Source organism: Mus caroli, chromosome 5 (genome assembly GCF_900094665.2).
Source record: "Mus caroli chromosome 5, CAROLI_EIJ_v1.1, whole genome shotgun sequence".
In the NCBI taxonomy this organism is placed as follows: domain Eukaryota; kingdom Metazoa; phylum Chordata; class Mammalia; order Rodentia; family Muridae; genus Mus; species Mus caroli.
Window position 1 is genome coordinate 74,799,068 of NC_034574.1, and position 21,481 is coordinate 74,820,548.

Below are 21,481 nucleotides of genomic sequence, written 5' to 3' on the forward strand. Positions count from 1 at the left end.
TGTGAGTTCTTTTGTGATTGGGTTACCTCACTCAGGATGATGCCCTCCAGGTCCATCCATTTGCCTAGGAATTTCATAAATTCATTCTTTTTAATAGCTAGTAGTACTCCATTGTGTAAATGTACCACATTTTCTATATCCATTCCTCTGTTGAGGGGCATCTGGGTTCGTTTCAGCTTCTGGCTATTATAAATAAGGCTGCTATGAACATAGTGGAACATGTGTCCTTCTTACTGCTTGGAACATCTTCTGGATATATGCCCAGGAGAGGTATTTCGGGATCCTCTGGTAGTACTATGTCCAATTTTCTGAGGAACTGCCAGACTGTTTTCCAGAGAAGGACAAAAACATAACAAGCACTTGCTGCTCATTTTTCTTTTCTTTTTCTTTTAGATATTTTCTTTATTTACATTTTAAATGTTATCCCCTCCCCTAGTTTCCTCTCCAAAAATTTCCCCTTACTTCCTCCCTCCCCCAATTACCTCTTCTAAAATCCCCTATCCACTCCCCACTCCCCCTGCTCCGCAACCCACTCACTCCCATTCCTGCTCCTGGCATTCCCCTATACTGGGACATAGAACCTTCTCAGGACCAAGGGCCTCTCCTCCCATTGATGACTGACTTAGCCATCCTCTGGTACATATGCATCTGGAGCCATGAGTCCCACCATGTGTTTTCTTTGATTAGTGGTTTAGTCCCAGAGAACTCTGAGGGTACTGGTTAGTTCATCTTGTTCCTCCTATAGGGCTACAGACCCCTTCAGCTCCTTGGGTACTTTCTCTAGCTCCTTCATTGGGAACCCTGTTCTCTGTCCAATGGATGACTTTGAGCATCCAATTCTGTATTTGTCAGGCACTGGCAGTGTCTCTCAGTCAACAGCTATATCAGCATTTTCGACTTACCAATGTCTTTGAGTCATAACTTCGTAATGAATTTAGGAATGGACATCTGTACAACATTAACACATAATGTCCTGAAATGTGGAGGCTATCTCTCTACGAAATTCAACATTTTATTCGATATATTCAATTATTTTAACTATGCTAATTCTGCCAGTTGATAACTTGTTATTTAAGTATTTAAATATCTTCAAGGAATTCAGAGTTTATTAGTGGTTGAAAGCTTGCCTGGCAGTTTTGAAACACTGGCCTATATACTCTAAACTAGATAGATAAATATGTAGAAAATATCTGCACTAATTATAGGTATGATATACAATTTTAATATTTAATTTTTATTTTAATTTCCCTGTACATGTCTGTGTAAATACATGTGAGTACAAGTGCCTTCACATGACACAAGGGAGAGTCTCTTCCCCTGAAGTCGGAGTTAGAGGTGGTCCTGAGCTACCTGTTGCAGATGGTAGGAAATGAACTTAGGCCCCCTGCAAGAAGAGTATGCCCTCTTAACTGCTGTGACATCTCTTGAGCCCCATGGACATGTGTCTTGCTAAGGAGTTCACTGGATAAAAACGTAATTGAGGGCTTAATGACAATTATAGACTCACATGTCACTTAGCTGACACATTCAGCTACCAAGTACTGTTTTAATAAAACAATCTTTCTCAGGGTCTGTTGGCCATTGCTTTATTTACTGTCTCTTTTTAGCTCAAGTAACTTCTTACAGACTTTTTCTTTGTAGTGCTAGGGTGGAACCAAGGGCCTACTGTATGCCAGGCAAGCTTTGTACCTGCAAGATGCATTTTACTCTCAATAGTGTAACATTTGATTTAGACACTTATGTCTACAGACATTCTTTCTTATTTATCACTTAGGAAATCTTCAAAATATTTCCAAGTTGAGTCAGAGGGACACAGCCCTCAAAGTTCATCACAGTGTCGTCTGTATCCGTGGGAAGAGTTGTGCCACTTGTCTTTTTAGGATCATGGCCAAATGTACTTTTAGCCCTTTAAGCTAATGATATCAAAGGTTACCTCTGTCCAGTCTTGTTCCCTGCTTTTCTTTTTCTAAATTTCTTCTTTTCCATTTTTAAAAATTGTTCTTCTTTATGTGTCCTCCATTCCAGTTTTTATCTTGTACTATCCAGTCCCACTAATATTCTGAAGACCCACTGATATTTCAGAAAATGACAATACTGAGAAGCAAAGGCATATTTTTTCAGTTCTTCCTTAGTATGGCAAAAATGACATGGGAATATTGGAGTGCTGTTGAAAGCTGTGTAGCCTTTTTGACCTCTTGGTAGGATTTAGCTCAGGATGTGGAAAAGGCCCACATTAGGTCAGCAAAGTACCCCAAGCCAATGGCTTTCGGGTTGTTAATTGGAAGAATGAAATTCACAGGCCGTTGAGGTTGAGTTTCAGGAAAGAAGAATTTTATTATAGGGAGCTTAAGGGGAAAAAATAAAGTCAGAGTTACTGTGCAAGCAGAGGGTCCCAGGATTGGAGCCCCAGTGATGGTATGGTCTTAAGGAGGGGTTAAGGACTTAAGGGAGAGACTAAGCTTAGGGAGACTGTAAGGCTGAGGTGCTGGGTCTCCTTGGCCCAACCAGGTGTGTAGCTGCCACATCTCGGTTTCTGTCAGGAGTCACAGGGAGCTCTGAGGCACACGTAATCATTTTCTCAGGAGATAACAGAGAAGCAGGACCAAGAGCTGCCTTCTGTACCCCTGCCTTCACTGGAGATCTCCGAAGAATTGCTGGGTTAGGGTCTCTGCCCGGTTTGATGAGTTTTTAATCTCCTTTTCTTATCCAGTAATGCATGATAACAAGTGATTTGATGCCTATAAACTACCTCTTACTTGTTGTTCCTTAATTACACATGTTAAACATTAAAGCATACATTATAAGGCAGCATACATTTATAAATGGCAGAAATCCTAGACGTGTCTTTCACATGAGGAGATGCTAATAATTGACTAGACAGACTCATATCAAATTTTATGTCAGTGTGAAAGAAAGAAGATGTCTTGAACATAAATATTTCTGGAGAAATGGACAAAAGGTACACAGGGGACAGGAAAGACAGACATGTTGGTAGCAGAATCTGGTTACAGAAGGGGGGTCAGGGGTAGCAGGGTGCAGAGAGATGGAGCTGAAAAAAAAACCTCATAATTTTATCTAAATTATTTGTCAATTAAAAAAAAACAGACATGCGAAAGTACTTGTAAGGAAGAGGGAGCTTGTGAGAAGGATGGGAAAGATATAAGAGTCGTGACAGAAATCAGGATGCACGATATAGATAGGAGAAATTGTCAAAGAACAAATTGAATGGAAGTTTAAAGAATAGACTATGTATAAACAAACTTTCAAGACTCTATTCAAACCTGAACAACTATAACTTTAGTTAGAGGAGCAAGGGAGAAGTTTTCTTTAGCTGGGTTAAAAATGTAACAATTATTCTCCCACAAAGAAATAATATGTTCCAGAATACTAAGTAAAGCTAAACAATTTAAGCTATTTAGCATTAAAATGCAGGCAGCCTCCCACGTTGATTACATAACTGGTTGGAGGGGCTGAATGACTGTCTCTTCTTTTTTTTTTCCCTCCCAAAAGAAGTATTGATCATTGGATAGCCTCAACATGCAGAGATAGGACTGATTACGATTTCTGCTATCACAAGCGCAGTTGAAAGGAAATTTCAATTATCTAATTTCATTGTGCAGGCTTCACTCAAGTGCTGATCCTGTTCTCAAAGTCTTGCCCAGTGGAAGTGCTAGGCTAATCAGTGTCTAGGCAACAGGATGTTTTGTAGACTTGGCCCAAGCTCTCTCAACTTCTCAATTAACTCCTAGGACTGACATCTTGGGGCTTCCATGTTCCGAAGCCAGGACCAAGTTAACAGCCCATTTTGAAATTAGCTTATGCAAATGAAGAGTGCTTGCACTGTAGCAATCTAAATTTCCATATCAATGTGATGTGGAATTCTCTTTAAATTACTACTTGAGCTGTGCTTCCCCAGGAAGGGAGAGCTTTTGAGTCAAAGCTGTGTAAAAGCAGGAAAAAGAAACCCAGAAATCCAATGGCCATTCTTTGAATCCCCCTGGTTTTTTTTTGGAATACAGGGTGTACCCCATGTTCATTTGTAAGATTTAAAGAGCTAATTACTTTTATCTTTCTCAAGTTTGGAATTATAGCTCTTTAAAGATAATTTATATTACACCCACTACAGACATTTACTATGAAGCAGACTTGAGCCTTTATAAATATATCTGCTTAGTTTATCATTTTAAGGGAATATGTTTGTTTATAAGGGTTTTTTTCTACCAAATGAGTGTTTTTGGTCTTTATTTTTGTTTATGCTTTCTCTCATTCATTTCGTTATCTCTATACATACACAAGTTGTGGAGAGGAGAAAGGGGGGGGGAGAGACAGAGAGAGAGAGAGAGAGAGAATTGACTAAAAACTATGATGATAATTACTTTTTTTTTTTCTTTTGGTTTTTCGAGACAGGGTAGCCCTGGCTGTCCTGGAACTCACTCTGTAGACCAGGCTGGGCTCAGTAATCCGCCTGCCTATGCCTCTGGAGTGCTGGGATTAAAGGCGTGCACCACCACAACTGGCTGATAATTCTTTTGTAGGGTGCACTGGTGAATCACTTTAATCCTCCTGCTAAGGAAGGAATAAACTCAAATGAGTTTGAGGCCAACCTGGTCATAAGGAGTCTCAGGCTACTTAGTAAGACACTGGATTTGGCCTCTCAGAGGGTATCTCTCTGCCTCAGTAGGGAAGAGGAAGACATATGTACACTTCTTTCCTTTCTGAAATGGAAAATTGTTTCCTACTTTTACAGTAACATGAGGAGAGGGATCTTACACATTTTACTTTTACATATTATATGCTTGGCCCACTAAAAGGAAGCAGATCTCAGCCTTATATGTGGGAAAGGCTATGGAACTCTTAGGGAAATAAAATTATATATATATATATATATATATATATATATATATATATATATATACTATAGAGATATTCTGTCTCTTTTTTCAATAAGTATCTGTGTTCCAGATGCTGAGAATAATGTAGTAGAGGAAGGGTGTAAGTGACAGATATAATATACCCTTGTGAAAAACGTCCACAGACAGAGTAGAAAAGTATGAGAACTTGGTTTGGAGCTAGAGACAGGGTTCATGAATTGGAAGTAACTGCTGCTTTTGCAGAAGACATCGGTTCAGTTTTCAGCACCCATAACCACCTGTAATTCCAGTTCTAAAGCAATCTGATACCCTCCTCTGGCCTCTGCTGGCACGTCAATATACATAATACGTGATATATCATATCATCATATGTGCCATAAGTAAGACAGGGAAAAAGGAACAGGATCCCTAGGGAACATACTCAGAGAAGATCTGAACGACAAGGTGGTTTTGGAGATATGAAACATCTAAGAAACAAGAATGTCAAAGTCTGGGCGATGATGGTGAATTTTTGGAAGTGGAGAAGATCCAGGGTGACTCAGGCAGAATGAGCCAAGAGTGTGGGGGATGTACCATGACATCAGTGGGAGATTGGAGACAGTGCTAGTTGGGGAAAAATAAAGACTTAGGGTCTCATGAAACCAAATGATATTTGTACAGGCTGGCCTGCCCTAAGCAGATTGGTAATCACTTACATGAGGGAAGGTCTTCCTAATGACAAAACGTAGATGCCAAATACCCAAAGCTGAATGTCCACCCTGTCAGCTGCTTAAAGCCAAGAGACAGTGAAAAAAACTTAAAGCTACATAATCAGGATGGTTGGACCTTAGATGTCAGAGACTGCAGTGATGATGATTCCTGCAGGGCTGGTTGAGCACACACTTGGAGGGGCATGCCTTCCTTACCCACAGTTTTACAATGTAATAACTGGAACTCTTGTGTTGCCAGGTCTTCAAATCCTTTAAGACTAGCCCAAGATAGTATATTCTGTATTGTCTCCAGAGTCATAGAAATCCAGGTATTAACTCTTGTAACCACTTGTCCCATGTGACAGCCTTCTGCCTGTATTCTCTGGCTCAAAGCAAGATAAAACAGATAATTTCACCATTGGTGTATATTAGGCCTGAGGTTCAGATGTGAGGTAGAAGATAGTCTCAAACTTTAGATCATTTCAAGTATACCAATATTTTCTTCTGAAAAAATATTTAAAATAAGCACATAATGATTTGAACCTAAATTAAAGTAATAATGATTTTGAATGTGCTCTCAGTTGAAATGATTCTTAACACAGACACATATTAGACTACTTCATCCTTAAATAGCAGGAACACTCATGCACATATATAATCTAAAACAAATTTCCATTACGGATTCTTAATGGAGGCATGGGTCAGTTGCTTTTATTACAAATATGTCATTGATTCACAGACCTCAGGCACCAGGAATTGCTGGAGTCCATAGATTCACGATGTAGTTTTAGTGAAAATAAAACAGTAAAAGTCGATAACCCATTTATTATCAATGTATGCTACTATAGCACTGGGCATTTTAATGATGGGCACTGTAGTTCCAGTGGATAGAGCTGTCTTTCAGTGGCATTTATAAGTCATTACTAATGTAAAATTATCCAGCAGGCTGACTGCTTGTCTTTCACTCTTTAATGCTAAAGTGCCGCAGGTCCCCAGAGTCACAATTAATAAGAGCACTCAAAAATAACCTTAGGAATCTCCCACAGGGTGTGGTTTCCTTACAATGGAAGTTTGCCCTTGGACTCTTTGGCTCTAAATCATTGATCAGAATTTGGTATCCGGTATTTTTATTTGTTTGTTTGTGTTCCTTTATACAAATCATGGGAGAAATCTAGGATGGCTCTGGCAATTTTGTCAGAAAGAAATTCCGATTACAGGAATGAAAGTATTTATAAAACTGAGCAGGAATTCTGTGTGCTTAGCTTAATAATGCAGCAAGCAATGTATTGATTGAGACAGCTGTGTTAAGAGCATAGCAAAGGTCATTGCTACAGTGTCACAGGTTTTGAGGTTAGTAAAATATATATTTCATATTTTCTTGGATGTGTAGGGTTCATCAAACATGAGATTTTTATTTTTCTTTGACATTCTTATGTGCATATGTTGACTTATCTTCCCCCATATAGTAGCCCAGATTCCTTACTGTAAAATTTGATAACATTCTTCTCGAATGGAGGTTCAATGGAATACTACTTAAAAAACATTTGCCTGCTAAATAGCTGGGCAGTGGTGGTGCATGCCTTTAATCCCAGCACTCAGGAGGCAGAAGCAGGCAGATCTCTGAGTGCAAGGCTGCTTTGTCTATAGAGTGTCAATAAGGGTTACCCAGAGAAACCCTATCTTAAAGCAACAAAGAAACAAACAAAATAAATTGCCCAGCCACTTTCTTCATTGGAATTTTTCTACTGTGCATTTTAGGCGTAAGAAAAAAAAATGACACTTGAAATTGCCCTTTGGTAAAACACTAATGTATAATTGTTTTTGCCTTTGAGCCCCCTGTCTTTTAATAAAGAGATAAAGTTTAAGAGATTGTTTCCCATTTTTAGAGAGCTACCTACTTCTTACCCTAGTTCACTATTTCTTATCATCTAACTTCTCCTATCTGGCTATACTTATCAATTTCTCATCTATCTATAATCTATCTATCTATCTATCTATCTATCTATCTATCTATCTATCATCTATCTATCTATCTATCTATCTATCTATCATCTATGTATGTATGTATGTATGTATGTATGTATGTATGTATGTATGTATCTATCTATCTATCTATCTATCTATCTATCTATCTATCTATCATTATCATTTATCTACATTCATATTTCCTGTCTTTAAAATATCTGGGCACATATCCTTGAGATTACTCAGTTGTTTTTCTCAGAATCTCTGAGGATTCCTACAATGGGTCCACTTTACTTTAAAGAGGGTTCTTATTAAGCATCTGGCAGCAATTGGCACCACTTCCTAGCCTCCCAAGAACATATCTATTGTATCCAAATCCATCTTAATGTTCCAAAACACTGCTGAACAATGGTCCTAGGACTTGAACTCTCCTTTTTTGCTCTATTGGTAAACGGGAGATTATACAACTATTGCCTTAAGAAGCAAAAGAGAACATTGTGTGTAAAATCATTTTAATGAGGATTAATGAGAATAATCCCTAGCAGAGGTATTGGTGCAGAACGAGAGCTCAGTCATACTTGAGGATTATGAATTTCATCACGTATTGTTCTTCGTAAGGGATAAATGAGAGTTTATATAATACACAGCACTGTGCTTGGCCCAGAGGAAGCACTCAGATAGGGTAGCTACTTAATTATTGCTGTCAACACCACCAATATCCCCAACCCTTGCCGCCCCCTCACCCCATCGAGTTCCAGCCTTTGTTGTCTGAGCAGTCAATGAACTAACTGATTTATTTGCAGAGAGATGAGTCAGTGCTTATGAATTGTATTTCCATCCCTGTTCATTTTTGTCTGGTGAGTCGGATGTCTTCATGTGGTTGTCCATCATCTGCCAGTAGGAGCTGCTTTTGTTTGTGGCCTTGGTGGATAGTTAAATAAAAATTAGGAAATGGAAAAGTTTAAAAATAAAAGCTTGGATTGCACCCACCATGCCACTGAGTATGATTAGGCTGAATTTGGCTCGGTCTTGTTCGCTAATCGTCCCTGAGTCTGACACATACTGGCAGTTGCTATCCCCAGCACAAATGTTCATGCTTTATAATATTTTGTACTTAGAGTGTTGACATATTTGTTATGAGTTACTTTGTTTCTTGCCAGTGCCATAAGGGGAGAAAAGTGTGACTCAAAATGTAGGAAACATGAAAATCAAGAATAAAATATTTGTACCTCTGCACCTTATTTGCTTGCATTTTTGTCAGGGTATATAGCTTGCTACCTGAAGAGGAAATGACAGGTTATTTATTCATCATGATATATATACATATATATATATATTATAATATATATTATATATTAAATATATTTATATATATATTTGTCTAGTGTCATATACATACATATACACACATTTATATACTATATATTATATAAAACAAAAATTTTACTTTGTGAGCTGGTAAAATGGCTTAGCAGAAAAATTGATCTTTCTGTACAAATCGAGAGACTTGATTTTGCTAGCTGACTCCTGGTAACCTGAGTTTGACCCATGTAGAAAGGTAACAGAGAACTGCTGAACAGAGATGCCATCCGATCTCTGCTCTTGGGTTATATGGAGGTGCCCACAACACAATACCACAAATAAAATTCTAAAAGTAATTTAGAACAATAGAATCTGACACCCGATACTCTCTGAATGCCCCCTTTTCTTTAATAAATGGCTATGTTCTCAACGAGGCAGTTCCTTTTTTGCTTTTGATCTGTAGTCATCCTCTACTGAGTCACAGGATGAGATTCTAGTAGCAACATTTCCAGGAGCACTTTCCGGACTCATTGCCTGCAAAGGAAGCCTTTCCAGTGCTGTTAGTCCCAACTTTAACCAGGCAGCATTGAGGAAACCTTCCCTACTTCCTGATTCTCCAAGAGTCTGTCATGGTACCTGAGCTAGAGCACTCCCATTAATCATGTGAGTGGAACAAAATTAATCATGTGAGTGGAACAAAGCAGACAGAGAAGCCAGGGAACAATGGTGTATTGCGCCTTTTGTCAGTTTTTAAACCCATAGTTGGTAACTCATAGGATTTATGCAATTAAGAAAAATTTCATGAGATAACTCATGTTGGCCACAATGGCTAAGAAGGCATGCTCCCTCCCTACCCCCCCCCCCCCCCTTGGAGAGTAATGATTAAATATTAAACACCTTCTCTGACAGAAAGAAAAGCTCAGTTCTGTTCATCTGTCATCATTTTAAAGTGCTATTTTAAAATAATTCCAAAGGCTGGATTCTAGTCCTCGTCCTACGGCCTAAGAAGGTTGTTGAGAAACAGCATGTGTTGTGGAGGAGGACAGACCTTTAATTCATCAAGATGTAACTATTCAAATTATGTCTCCTTCTTATCTCATTCCTGCTCTAGACCAGGTGCAGTAACAGGTTTCCTGATGCGTCTTATTTTCCATAGGAATAAGTGTAACTTACTTATTTAAAACAACAAACAAACAGAGCCGAAATGGGAAGTGGAGGAGAGGGGAGAGGGGAGAAGGGAGAGAGGAGAGGGGAGAGGGGAGGAGGGGGACAGGGGAGGGAAGGAGGGGGACAGGGGAGAGGAGGGGGAGAGAGAAAACATCTCTTGTTCAGTTTGACCAGCTGACTTTGTCATTTTGAATAGAAGCCATTTTTCTAGCTTTCTCTTTGATGAATATTAGCCATCATTTTAGAGATCAAGTATTCTCAGGCCATTTTCTCTTCATTATGAAACACGGTTTTCCATATCTGCCTCATAAATATTTGTAAATTACAACCAATAAATCTTAGGAAAATTTCTCAAATAAATTATTACTTTAATTCTCAATGAAATTGAGTTTGGAAGTTGTCTTTAGAAGGAAGATCAACTTCAGTCACTCCTCAATAAATTTGTTTTTATTTTGTCATATCATGTAGCTATTGTTGAATAGTTTTGTCAAACCCAGATTTTCCATCTTTATGCATAATTAAATATAATGATCCAACTCAGTAGGGTGCTTTGAAGTCATCTTAAAATGTATATATAATGATGTATTGTTTTGACACCACTGATTCTGTTATAAGAAAATTAATCTTGTTGAAGGGTCAAAAAAGTAGAACTGGAAAAAAATGTAAGTCTGTAGGAGATGGATGTATCAGTTTATGCTTAATGACTGTGATGCTTTGAATTGGAGGATCTATTAGTGGAGATTCGTTAGATTATTCTCTAAAACAGCCTTCCTCTGTAATTTCCTTGTGCTTCTGTGGATTTCTAGACTATGTATTATGAGGATTTATGATTCCAAATTCGTGACTATGAAAAGTCTAAAGCTATTTTGATCTTAGGATGGGGCTATGCAAGAATTTGCTCAGATCTCAGCATCACGGGAGATTATTAACTTATTAGGACTAGTGTCTGACAACGTGGGCAGTTTAAACACAGAATTTATTACCCTGCTGCTCTGAAAATATGAGGTGAATGTTTCTGGCGAATTCCTGCTTAAGGCTATGAAGTCTCCAGACTTCACTCTGTGGTGTCTTCTCTCTCTGTGTGTCCAAATTTTCCATTTATGAGAACAAGTGGATCACTCTAAGGATATCATTTTAACTATTATACTCCTTAAAGACCTGTTTCTAAATAAGATCTCATTTTGAGGTAAGAGGGATTAGGATTCAATATAAACATTTGCAGAATAGGATTTAACATGTGGTAGGAAAGATTGAGTTTCAAAAAAAAACTCTGAAATAGTCTTCTTTTTTTCTCCTTATCAAGAATGTATGTATATCTTTATTTACTTGCCTCTTAGTTTTATGTTCAAGTTTTTAATTTTTTTTTATATTAGAATTAAACCTGGTACTAGTACACACTAAGTGTAATGTTACTTCTGGTCTACATTTCAGCATTTATTTCTGAGTAATGTTTTTTTGTTTTGTTTTGTTTTTTTTTACTGGTCCTGGGTATTGAACCTAGGGTGCTGTGAATGCTAAGCAAGAGATCTAACTTTGAGCCTTATCAGCAGACCTAAATTTGTATCAGTATTTGTGTTTTGTGGTAAAGAACTTGAACCCATTTAGGGGAGAGAGTGGAATCTTGCCTAGTCTTAGTAGTTCTACTGCTTGTGTGAAAAGTCAAGACATAGTAGTAAAAGCTAAAATTATGAATTGAATATGACAGCTTATGTCAGGAAGTTTTTGGCAATTTGCCATTTTCGTGTAGTAATTTAGTAGTTTTCTACTATGTTTATTATCATTAACAATACATGTATACTCATTTTATTATTCCCTGTGTCTATTTTGAAGTAATATTTCAGTGTTTTTTTCTTTTGACAAAAATTAAATCTATTTGTTCTACTAAAATACAACATCCCAACCTATGCGACATGGAAGTACCCATGTTGTATCATCAATCACTTTAACTTGGACTCTGAGCTTTAAGGATGGTATTAATCACTTCCATCCTTCACTTTCCGCATTTCATGATAAGGAAATAGATTTCTAAAGCAGGAAAGAAATTACCAAGCCCTATGTAATTACTTGAAATTGCAGGACAAGAAGCTAGGTGTCATGGAATAAAAAATGGCTTTCATAAGTTTAAAGCACCCTCCAGCTGATCAGCCCTAATTTTCCAGATACAAGACTATAGGCATTGAGAAGGTAAATGGCTTGCTGAGGTTGTGAAGTTAGACAAATGGGAGACATGAAAGATTGCAATGAAAACAGATTTATTCTGTGAACATCCATGTGCACTCCATAAGGTAGGAGACCTGTGTAGGGCAGAGGACAACTTGAAGTGCTGTTTCTCTCTCGTGGGAGAGGTGGGGACTGGTGGTGGTACCTTTATTCACTAAACCAGTTCCCAATCCTGAGATGTTTGTTTAATGATGCATGCATATTAAAATCAGTTCAGTAAAGGTAAGTTCAGGGATGTTTTAGGGACTCCAGTAGACTGGACATTTGTATGTCTCTTATATCACATTTATGTTTAATCACTTGGTATGATACTAGGGAGGCTGTTGGTGAAGACCAAGGCACAGTCTAGGAGCAAAGAAATACAACTGACACCACAGTTACCCATGCTTTTATCTTAAACACTCCAGCCTCCAGAAATGGAATAATTAAATGGTTTGTTGTGAGCCAACCAGGTTACAGTAATTCTTAGCAGCCCACCAAAAGGATTCAATAAAACTATTAAGTATATGTCCAAATTTCAAACTCCTCTCACCCAAAAACAATGCTGGCTAACCTAGCAAGTTAGCAAATGAATTTGTTATACAAGTGTAGAGTAGTGGCCACAATAGGGTCTGTGTACCAAAGTCACACCTCAGTTGTCCCACTATCAGAATACCATATGGTTGTCCCTAACTAAGAAAAGCATTTTAAAGGTTAAAGAGAACTTTTTTCTTCCCACCGTCTATGAGTTCTGTCTGAGAATACTACCTCAGCAATCTAGGTCTTTTACTAAATTTACGAATGCCCATTGTACATCGGTTTCTTTCTTCCATCCTTCCTGCCTAACTGCCTTCCTTTCCTGCTTCTTCTTACTTCTTTCTGTTTTAAATTTGCTTCTGTTTATTTACTTTGTGTTTATGTATATCCGTTGGCACATGGCATGGCCCATGTATGAAAGTTCCAGGGCAGCTAGTAGGAATATGTTCTTCCTTTATCATATGAATCCCAGGGATGGAACTTAGGTTGTCAGGATTGGGAACAAATACCTTTATAGTCTCAGTTATCTCACTGTCCCCTTTTGTCCGTCTTGTTAAGGCACATAGTCAGTAATTCTGATTATCTACTTGTTGTGTGGTATTATTTCCAGTTGTGATGGTACCTTATATATTCTACATTCAAATTTCTTTTATCTTTCAACATAATAATTATGTGATGACTATATTACCTGATACCATTTACAATATGTGTATTTCTCACTGTCTAATCTTACCGATTTTCAATTTAATTTCTTTTTTGTCTAGCCCCACATAAAGTACCTGTAAGTATTTTGAGGGCTACTCCAGCTTACATACTCTATTCTTTCTCTGTTCTCCTCTAATCCTCTTACTGCAGTGATGTGAATACATAGAGCCCAATTTGAATCTTTATTATTAATGGATACACATTCTTCTTTCCTTTTCTTACTTTCTAGTGGTTCAGCATCTACTGTACAGGGCTATACACACAACCATTAGTAACTAAAAACACTAAAGGAAGTGTCATGAGATAAGTGCTTACATTTGTAGGCAAGGCTCTGAAATTTTAATTGTACTTATGTATGGAGAAGGGTAGGCATTATAATATGGTGTCTTCCTTTATCGCTCTCTCTTTTTTTTTTTCCTTGAGCCAGGATCACTGAGGCTGGCATTCACTGTCTAGACAGGCTGATCAACAACATCTCACAAACCTTCCTTTTCTACCTCCCCAGCACTAAAGTTAGAAATGTGTGACAACACACTCAGATGTTTACCTAAATCTAAAAATAAACACTCAGGTTCTCATGCTTGAGTGGCAAGCACGATACCCACAGAGCTTACTCTCCAGCCCTCTATAAATGTTTTATATTCACTGAAAAGCCTAGCAGTATATAAAGGACCTGGATGAATGTTGCTGGCTGACCGCTATATTTTGTTACTATGCTTTAGAATTGATTTAATTCCTTAGAGGGAGGTCCAAATTAGTAGCCTCATTTAATCTACCACTACTTACATAAAGTTTGCAAAAGTTGCTAAAGCTTTTTAATAGCTTTTGGACAGGAATCATAACATTCATATTCATTACATTCATATTCATCTCCCAGAGAATAAAGCTCATTTCTTGGCATATAATAAAACTCAACAGCTGTTTTTCAAATGAATGGTTGAGTAGATAGATAAATAAATTGTATTAGCTTACAAATAATAAGAGGTTCACATCAGATAATATTTTTTTTCCAAAATGAACTGTTTATGTGTTTTTGAAGATTTTAATAACATTGGTTAAGAGAGTGTTTGAAAACTCTGTTGGCTTCTTTTAAATCTCTTTCTTGGCAAAATTTGCCTTAATAGATTTAGTGTTAAGGAAAACAAGCCCATAAAACATACAAAACACTATAATCATGCAATTTATCACTTTTAAACATGTGGATATTATTCCAGTGTGTTTACAGTGCCTGTGCAGAAAGCTTACAAGCAATCTCCAAGTACTGAAGAAACTTTACCACGCGTAAATACTCTGTGGGCATTTACTGTCTTTCTGCGTCATTTTGTGCTTCATTGAAAACCACAATTTGCACTGCTTTCCACGTTATTTTATTTGGCTCTGTGAACCAGTTTATTGAAGAATACACTATTAGATTTAAAAGTTAAAACTCAGGATACTCACATATGGGAAGAAAAGAAACTCATTATTGTATGCATGTAAATTTTTAAAAGAATAATTTATGAGACAATCATAAAATAAGAAAATGACTATGGTAGAATCTATTGTTCAATTAATCTCGGTTGAAAAAACACATTTCTCAATCCTTAAACTTAAAGTATATCTCTTTGATTAGTGGTTTGTGTGGCAATGTAACATCTCAAAATACTATAAATTATATAACAGCAACTCATGATTAAAATAAACCCATGTTATTTATGTAACAATTTGCTTTTCCCATGAATAATACTGAATTGTTTTGTGTCATATGAAAGTAAATGCCTTAGAGATTTATAATTATTCCAGATGTAGATGTTCCATGTGGTTGCACTCCATTGTGTGATCTGGCTGGCCTCACTTGAGACCACCCGAATTACAAATTTTTGTATGTTGGATTATGAAGGCTCATCTTTCATCAAAAAATTCAGTGGATTTTTCATGCCAACTGTTTAGGGAATTTCTGAAATAAACTGTGGTTCAATTTATCCACACACAATTATTTATCAGTGAGTGTGTTTGTGTGTAAGTGTGCATGCACACACTTGTTTGTGTGTGTGTGTGTGTGTGTGTGTGTATTATGTGTTATACATTGTGTTGTTTATTATGTATTTGTTTTGGGTATGTACAGAAGTGTGTATCAGTACATATGTATATGTTTGCATGTTGAAGGTAGGGATTGAGGCTACACATCCTCCTAGAGCTCAGTACACATCATTATTTGAGATTAGGTGTTCTTGTGAATGTCATTTCATCTAAGCTAGGTGGCTCTTGAACTTCAGGGACCCATTAATGACTGTTTCCTCCATGGCTGACTGCTGTTATAAAAGTGTTTCAGTTCTTGGCTTTTATTTGGATTATGGGGATCCAAAATCAGGTCTGGTCCTCGTGGTGTGCATTGGATTTCTTACATACTAAGCCATAAAATGGGCTTCAGCGTTGTAAAGTATAATAGGTTGTGCTAATATGCAGCAGGTTCTGTTTTGTATTTGGAAAATCAAAACCTACCTAAGATAATGTAGCTATTGTTTAAAACTTATTCAAAGTAAAGACAATATGTGTCTTAATTTTAATTATTACTACCTGAGAAAAGGTAAACCTATACAAAATAATAGTATACATATATATATATATACATATATATAATGATACTAAATTAATTAAGAGAACAGATGAAAAATTAATAAGTACATGCATATAATTACATTATTATAGAAAATCTATTAAATTAGAATATAATAAGCCCAGAATTTTAATTTTGAAATAAAGCTTACCAGATGCCATCAGAATTTAGTTTAAATGTTGTGAGGAATGAAATTTAAGTGAAATCTTTTATTACAAATAGTCAGACATAAATCAGAGAGCAGAGGGAAATACATCAATATTAAATGAGAATCTTGGGAATCCTGGAGGACCACCAGAAGTCTGCAGAAAGAAAAATTCAACTCATAGAAAAGTGTAATCTGGTAGCAAGGTGCATCAAAGTAGGAAATCATCCAAAATTCATTGATTTTGACTATTGATTATGCTTCTTTGAGTAACAGTACAATTTGAGGAATAATTTTTATTATTATTATTATTATTATTATAGAAAATGATCATATCCAAAAATGATAACCTGGGGCTGACTAAAATTGTAACTATGACTATCATGGAAGAGTATAGTAACAGCTCAGTCTACTCATGATAAAACTCCATATACTCTTATCCATCACTACTGTAATGCAACAACTTACTATTTTTACAGAGGTTTAGTGAGATTGGGCTCCTCCACATAGCTTTCAACTCTCCTCCTCCCTGCCTTCACCTTCCTAATCCATGTTATAGTTACTTATTTGTTTATTTATTTATTTATTTATTTATTTATTTATTTAGTTAGTTATTAGTTAGTTAGGTTTTTCTGAGGCAGGGTTTCTCTGTGTATCCCTGGTTATCCTGGAATTCTTTCTGTAGACCAGGCTGGCCTTAGCCTCACAGACACCTGAGTATATCTGCCTCCCAAGTGCAGGCATTAAAGGTATGTGCTTATGTATCTTTTTTTTAATAACTGTTTTTTCAGGAATATTTCTTATATTTTATCTGGATTACATCACAGATCTCAAAATTTTACCAATAATCAGTTGACACTTTTGAATACTTCTGTTTGCATATTCTTGTAACACAAAGTAGTGACTTTGAAGTCGGCAAAGGAATTTCTCTCGGTATTCTTGGTATGTACCCCAGACGGCCATTGCAGGTTTAATTATCCTTTCTACCCTGCTGGTAACAGCATAATGATTCAGTGTCTGTTTTTAATGTTCTCACATTCCTGTGCTCTGAGTTTTAGGAAGACTTGGTGCACGCTCTCATTTTGATCGACACTGTCAAAAGATGCTTCATCATAATTATTTTAAACAATCTTTTGGACAACTCTGCCTTTTTGGGTAAGCCAGAGACACACATGAGGTTCAGCTCAGCTACTTCTGATATATAAACTGCTAGTTTGTCTTAGGATATTGCCTTTTGGTCTATAGCACTCAGGGAGAATCACTGAACTTCCCCTTCATTCTGACTATTTATTGCTGATCTTTACATTCAAGGCATACTTTCTTAGCGCTTGAAAGCCAAATAGTAAGTATTCAAAACTTCCATTGTCCAATTCCTTCTATGATGTGTTAGAATTGGTTTCATATTAATTGTGATTATTCCTTAATTTGATATTTTAATAAGCTATTGCTTAGTGTTTCAAAAACTTGATTTTTCTTGATCTTTATACTTTTATGTTATATTATATCCTAGTCTATGTCATTAAAGTTTTTGAATTATATTCTGAGCCTGATTTTATGGCCCTCTCTGACTACCTTCTCACTTATATTCTCTGTATTCTACCAGGAATGCTGTATAAAGTAGTGTCCATGTATACTGTTCGTCTATGGGCCATGGCAAATTTAATTCAGTGGAGATGTAGCTTATGTTCATTACTGTATTCCCCGTAAAGATGTTTGCAGAGTTCACAGAGCAAGTTCCTTGTCTTGGCTCAAGGAGATGAAGAATGTCTCATTTCTTGTTTTTTTTTTTTTTTTCTTTTCTTTTTTTGTTTTTTGTTTTTGTTTTTGTTTTTCGAGACAGGGTTTCTCTGTATAGCCTTGGCTGTCCTGGAACTCACTCTGTAGACCAGACTGGCCTCAGAAGTCTGCCTGCCTCTGCCTCTCAAGTGCTGGGATTAAAGGTGTGCACCACTGTGTTCTCAGTCCCAGGACCATGTTTTCTTTCTTGCATCTAAGTTTTCTACATCCCGTCATTTGCTCCTAAACTGATTTTTATTAATCATGGAAGCTCCTCCCCCTTTTGAGACCTGATCCACCCATATGAAGTTTAATCACTTTCTTAATTTAATGTTGCAACCCTTCAGGTACTGCAGACTGTTCAGCCCCTGTTCTATGCAAGACTACCCGAGGCCTGAGGGTGGGAAGGGGGTTTTAGACAACATCCATCTCTTATGTTTCAAGTGGCCCCATTTGTGTGTGATCACTGCACATGTATAACAAGCATGGAATGTTTTCTTTAAAGTTTCTTTTAAAGGATATAATCATTTTCCTGAGTTCTTGTTTATCATTAATTATAATTCCTAATTATTAAGGACACGCTGAGCATCCACATTGGAGTTTTTAACATTTAGATGATTGGGAAAATTATGATAATGTGAAAATTGATACAGTTTGGGACATTTTCTTGTAAATTTAATTAGCAGAAAATGAAGAATAAAATTTAGTAATTGGTCAAAAATTATAACAACTACGTGTGAACTCACTTATTCAAGTACTTGCTACATGTGAAATAGCCATGTTGAAGTCCACAGCTGTGTGTGTGTGTGTGTGTGTATGTGTGTGCGTGCATGCGCAATATATATTGCTTTTGTTTTTTTACTACAAAACTTAATGGCCTTTTTCTTCTTATTTCTGTTGTCAATCTTAATCGGCTAGGTATTTCATTTAACTGAGTGCTGAAAAATCATTAATATTACTCTTTCTTGAAGTTCTCTTGCTGAAATTCAGGGTATTGCAATAGTGTTAGTAGATGCACCTTTAAAGGGGATGTGGAGTTGATATTTTCTTGGGCTTCCAATAATAACGTTCACTAATGATCATTTTGGACTGGATATTTCAGACACATTTTTTATTGATTAAATCAATGTGTTGGCGTGTATCAATGGCACAGAGAAGACAGACATATTTAAGAAAATTGCGTCAAAGGATCCATTAAAGGATGAAAATTGATATCTGCTTGATGCAAATATTTCAGTGATGAAGTATTTCCAAAACCATTGCCAAAGGAATAGAAACATGTAACTGTTAGCACCATATCCCCATCTCTGATTAAGAAACACATTAAATAGTCTTTAGTCTGCTTGTACAAGTAGTTAATTAACTTACTCTTCAGAATCGACTGGATGTGAATCATTTTTATCTTTTAATTTTCAAAAGATCATTTTTCCTTATAATCACTGGGATGTTAAAAAGAGATCTCTTTTATCATCTACTCAAAATTCAATGCTGTTTACATATATATTATATATAGTACACATTGTATCTATTGAGCTAATGTTTTTTTCTAATCAAAGGGATAGCAATATTAGATCATCTGCATGGACTATTTGCAATAGCTTTCTTTCATTTAGGTGATAATTGCTCAGTATCCAAAGTTTCAATGTCAATTTTAGATATTCCTTCAGGCTGAGCTCTGAGTTTTGCTCTGTAGCTTCAAACTCAATCTATTAAAACCAATGTAATTCATTCTTTGATAATTTCTGTGCATTAGGAATCTGGGAATAGTTTCATTATATGCATCTGTTGCAGTTAAACAAAGGCAGTCTGTGGGTAGTGGGGCTTCCAGCCTTCCTCACTGACTCCTCACATGGAAGTACCAGTGGCTGTCAGCAGGGGGCCTCAGTTCCTCAGGCCCTTCCTCCATTATTGGCCTGCCTGAGTTCCATTAATATTTGGGCTGAAATTGCTTTGTGATTTCATTGAGCTACTCTGGGAAAGTCTGCAGTCTTTGCTCCACACCATATGCATCAGAGTGAGTCACATAGACAAGGAAAAAGGCGGTTAGAGTGGAAGAGTAGCAAGACTCATAGGCATATTAAAAACTGAATAACTCTGTTTAAAAGCAATAGCACAGCCTGTACTCTCTACCCAGGTTATCTTATCTACAGCTCTGACCTTTTAAAGGTCTCTGTATGTTCAGCTCCTACAAGAGTTGGCTCACAGCAGCATATATCAACCCATCTGTCTATGCCAGGGACCTGGTTCCCATCCTTGTTTCTCTGTCTCTTACCTTGTGAGCTTAACCATCAAATCTTATGGCTGCTTTATTCTTTACCCTAGACCCGATATGTTCTCTATTGTTACTGCCTTAAAGGAATGGCCTTTTTTTTTCATTTAACTAATACAAGTTAGCCTTCTATTCTGTTTCTTCTACATTCTTATGAAAGAAATTGCTTGGCAGAATTATTATTTTTAAAATACATAAACAACATGTAACAGAGGGGGTGAACAATGTGGACTGTTCTGTTCTTTTTTTTTCCAGTTATAACAAATAGCATAGGATGCAGATACTATCTCTGTTTTATGGACATTTGTGTATAACCATTTTTTAAAATGATATCATTGCCCATGAAGAAGAAATGACGTATATTCACCTCTCTTGTAACTATTTAAGGTCCCATCGTTCACTGTCCCAACAAGTGGTTTAGTTCACATAGTCTACACAATCCTGGAATAGACAGTACCCCCTTTGTTGGGTCTGTCGAGTGACTAAGTATCAGATTTCTTCAAAGGGTCAGTGCCCACTGATAACTCCAACCTTGCTGCTCTATCTCTGGTCTCTGACTCAGCAGTCCACTCCTGTGCTGCTTACGTATTACTGTGGTTCTATTCTGTGTACTCTCCTGAAATCTAGACATATGATCCAACAATTGTGCACATACAGGTATTATTCTGACATCTTGCACTCAGTGTGTGTAAAGCAGAACTACTTATATTACTTTATGTTGTATCCTCAACTAAGTAACTCGTTGCTGCTCTTTTAATCTGTTTGGTTTTTACATCTTATTGGTGACCTTCTCTTAACCACCATCTAGGCCCTATGTAGTACTTCTCTCTTTGAAAGTCTCATGTTTGTACTGTAGAATTAACCTGGAGAGTTTCTAATTCCTAATTGGAATGCAGGAGAAAATATCTAAGCCCTGTTTGGTCACTAGCTTCCAGCCTCCTTTCTCTCTATATGTAGTTATTAAAAACACGGGTCCCTTAAAGCATATAACAGCAGGCGTCATTGATCAGGTCTGATGATAGTGGAGAGAATCCAAAGAGGAAACCACAAAAACTAGAGGTTTGTAATAAACGAATGCCTAAAGGTTCTAAAATATAAGAAAAATTATGAAAATGACTTAATTATCTTATCATTAAACCTTTTAAAGAAAATTTTTTTTAATTAGATGCATATTTGGCATGGAACTGGGGCACATTCTGAGACTCTGGTCTCTCTCTCTCTCTCTCTCTCTCTCTCTCTCTCTCTCTCTCTCTCTCTCTC

General features: G+C 36.8%; 1 protein-coding gene across 23 annotated transcripts in view; it reads left to right on the forward strand.

Annotated features, from left to right (window-relative positions):
• Nucleotides 1-21,481, forward strand: part of Adgrl3 (adhesion G protein-coupled receptor L3) — a 762,557-nt gene that overhangs the window by 328,891 nt on the left and 412,185 nt on the right. The window lies entirely within an intron of this gene.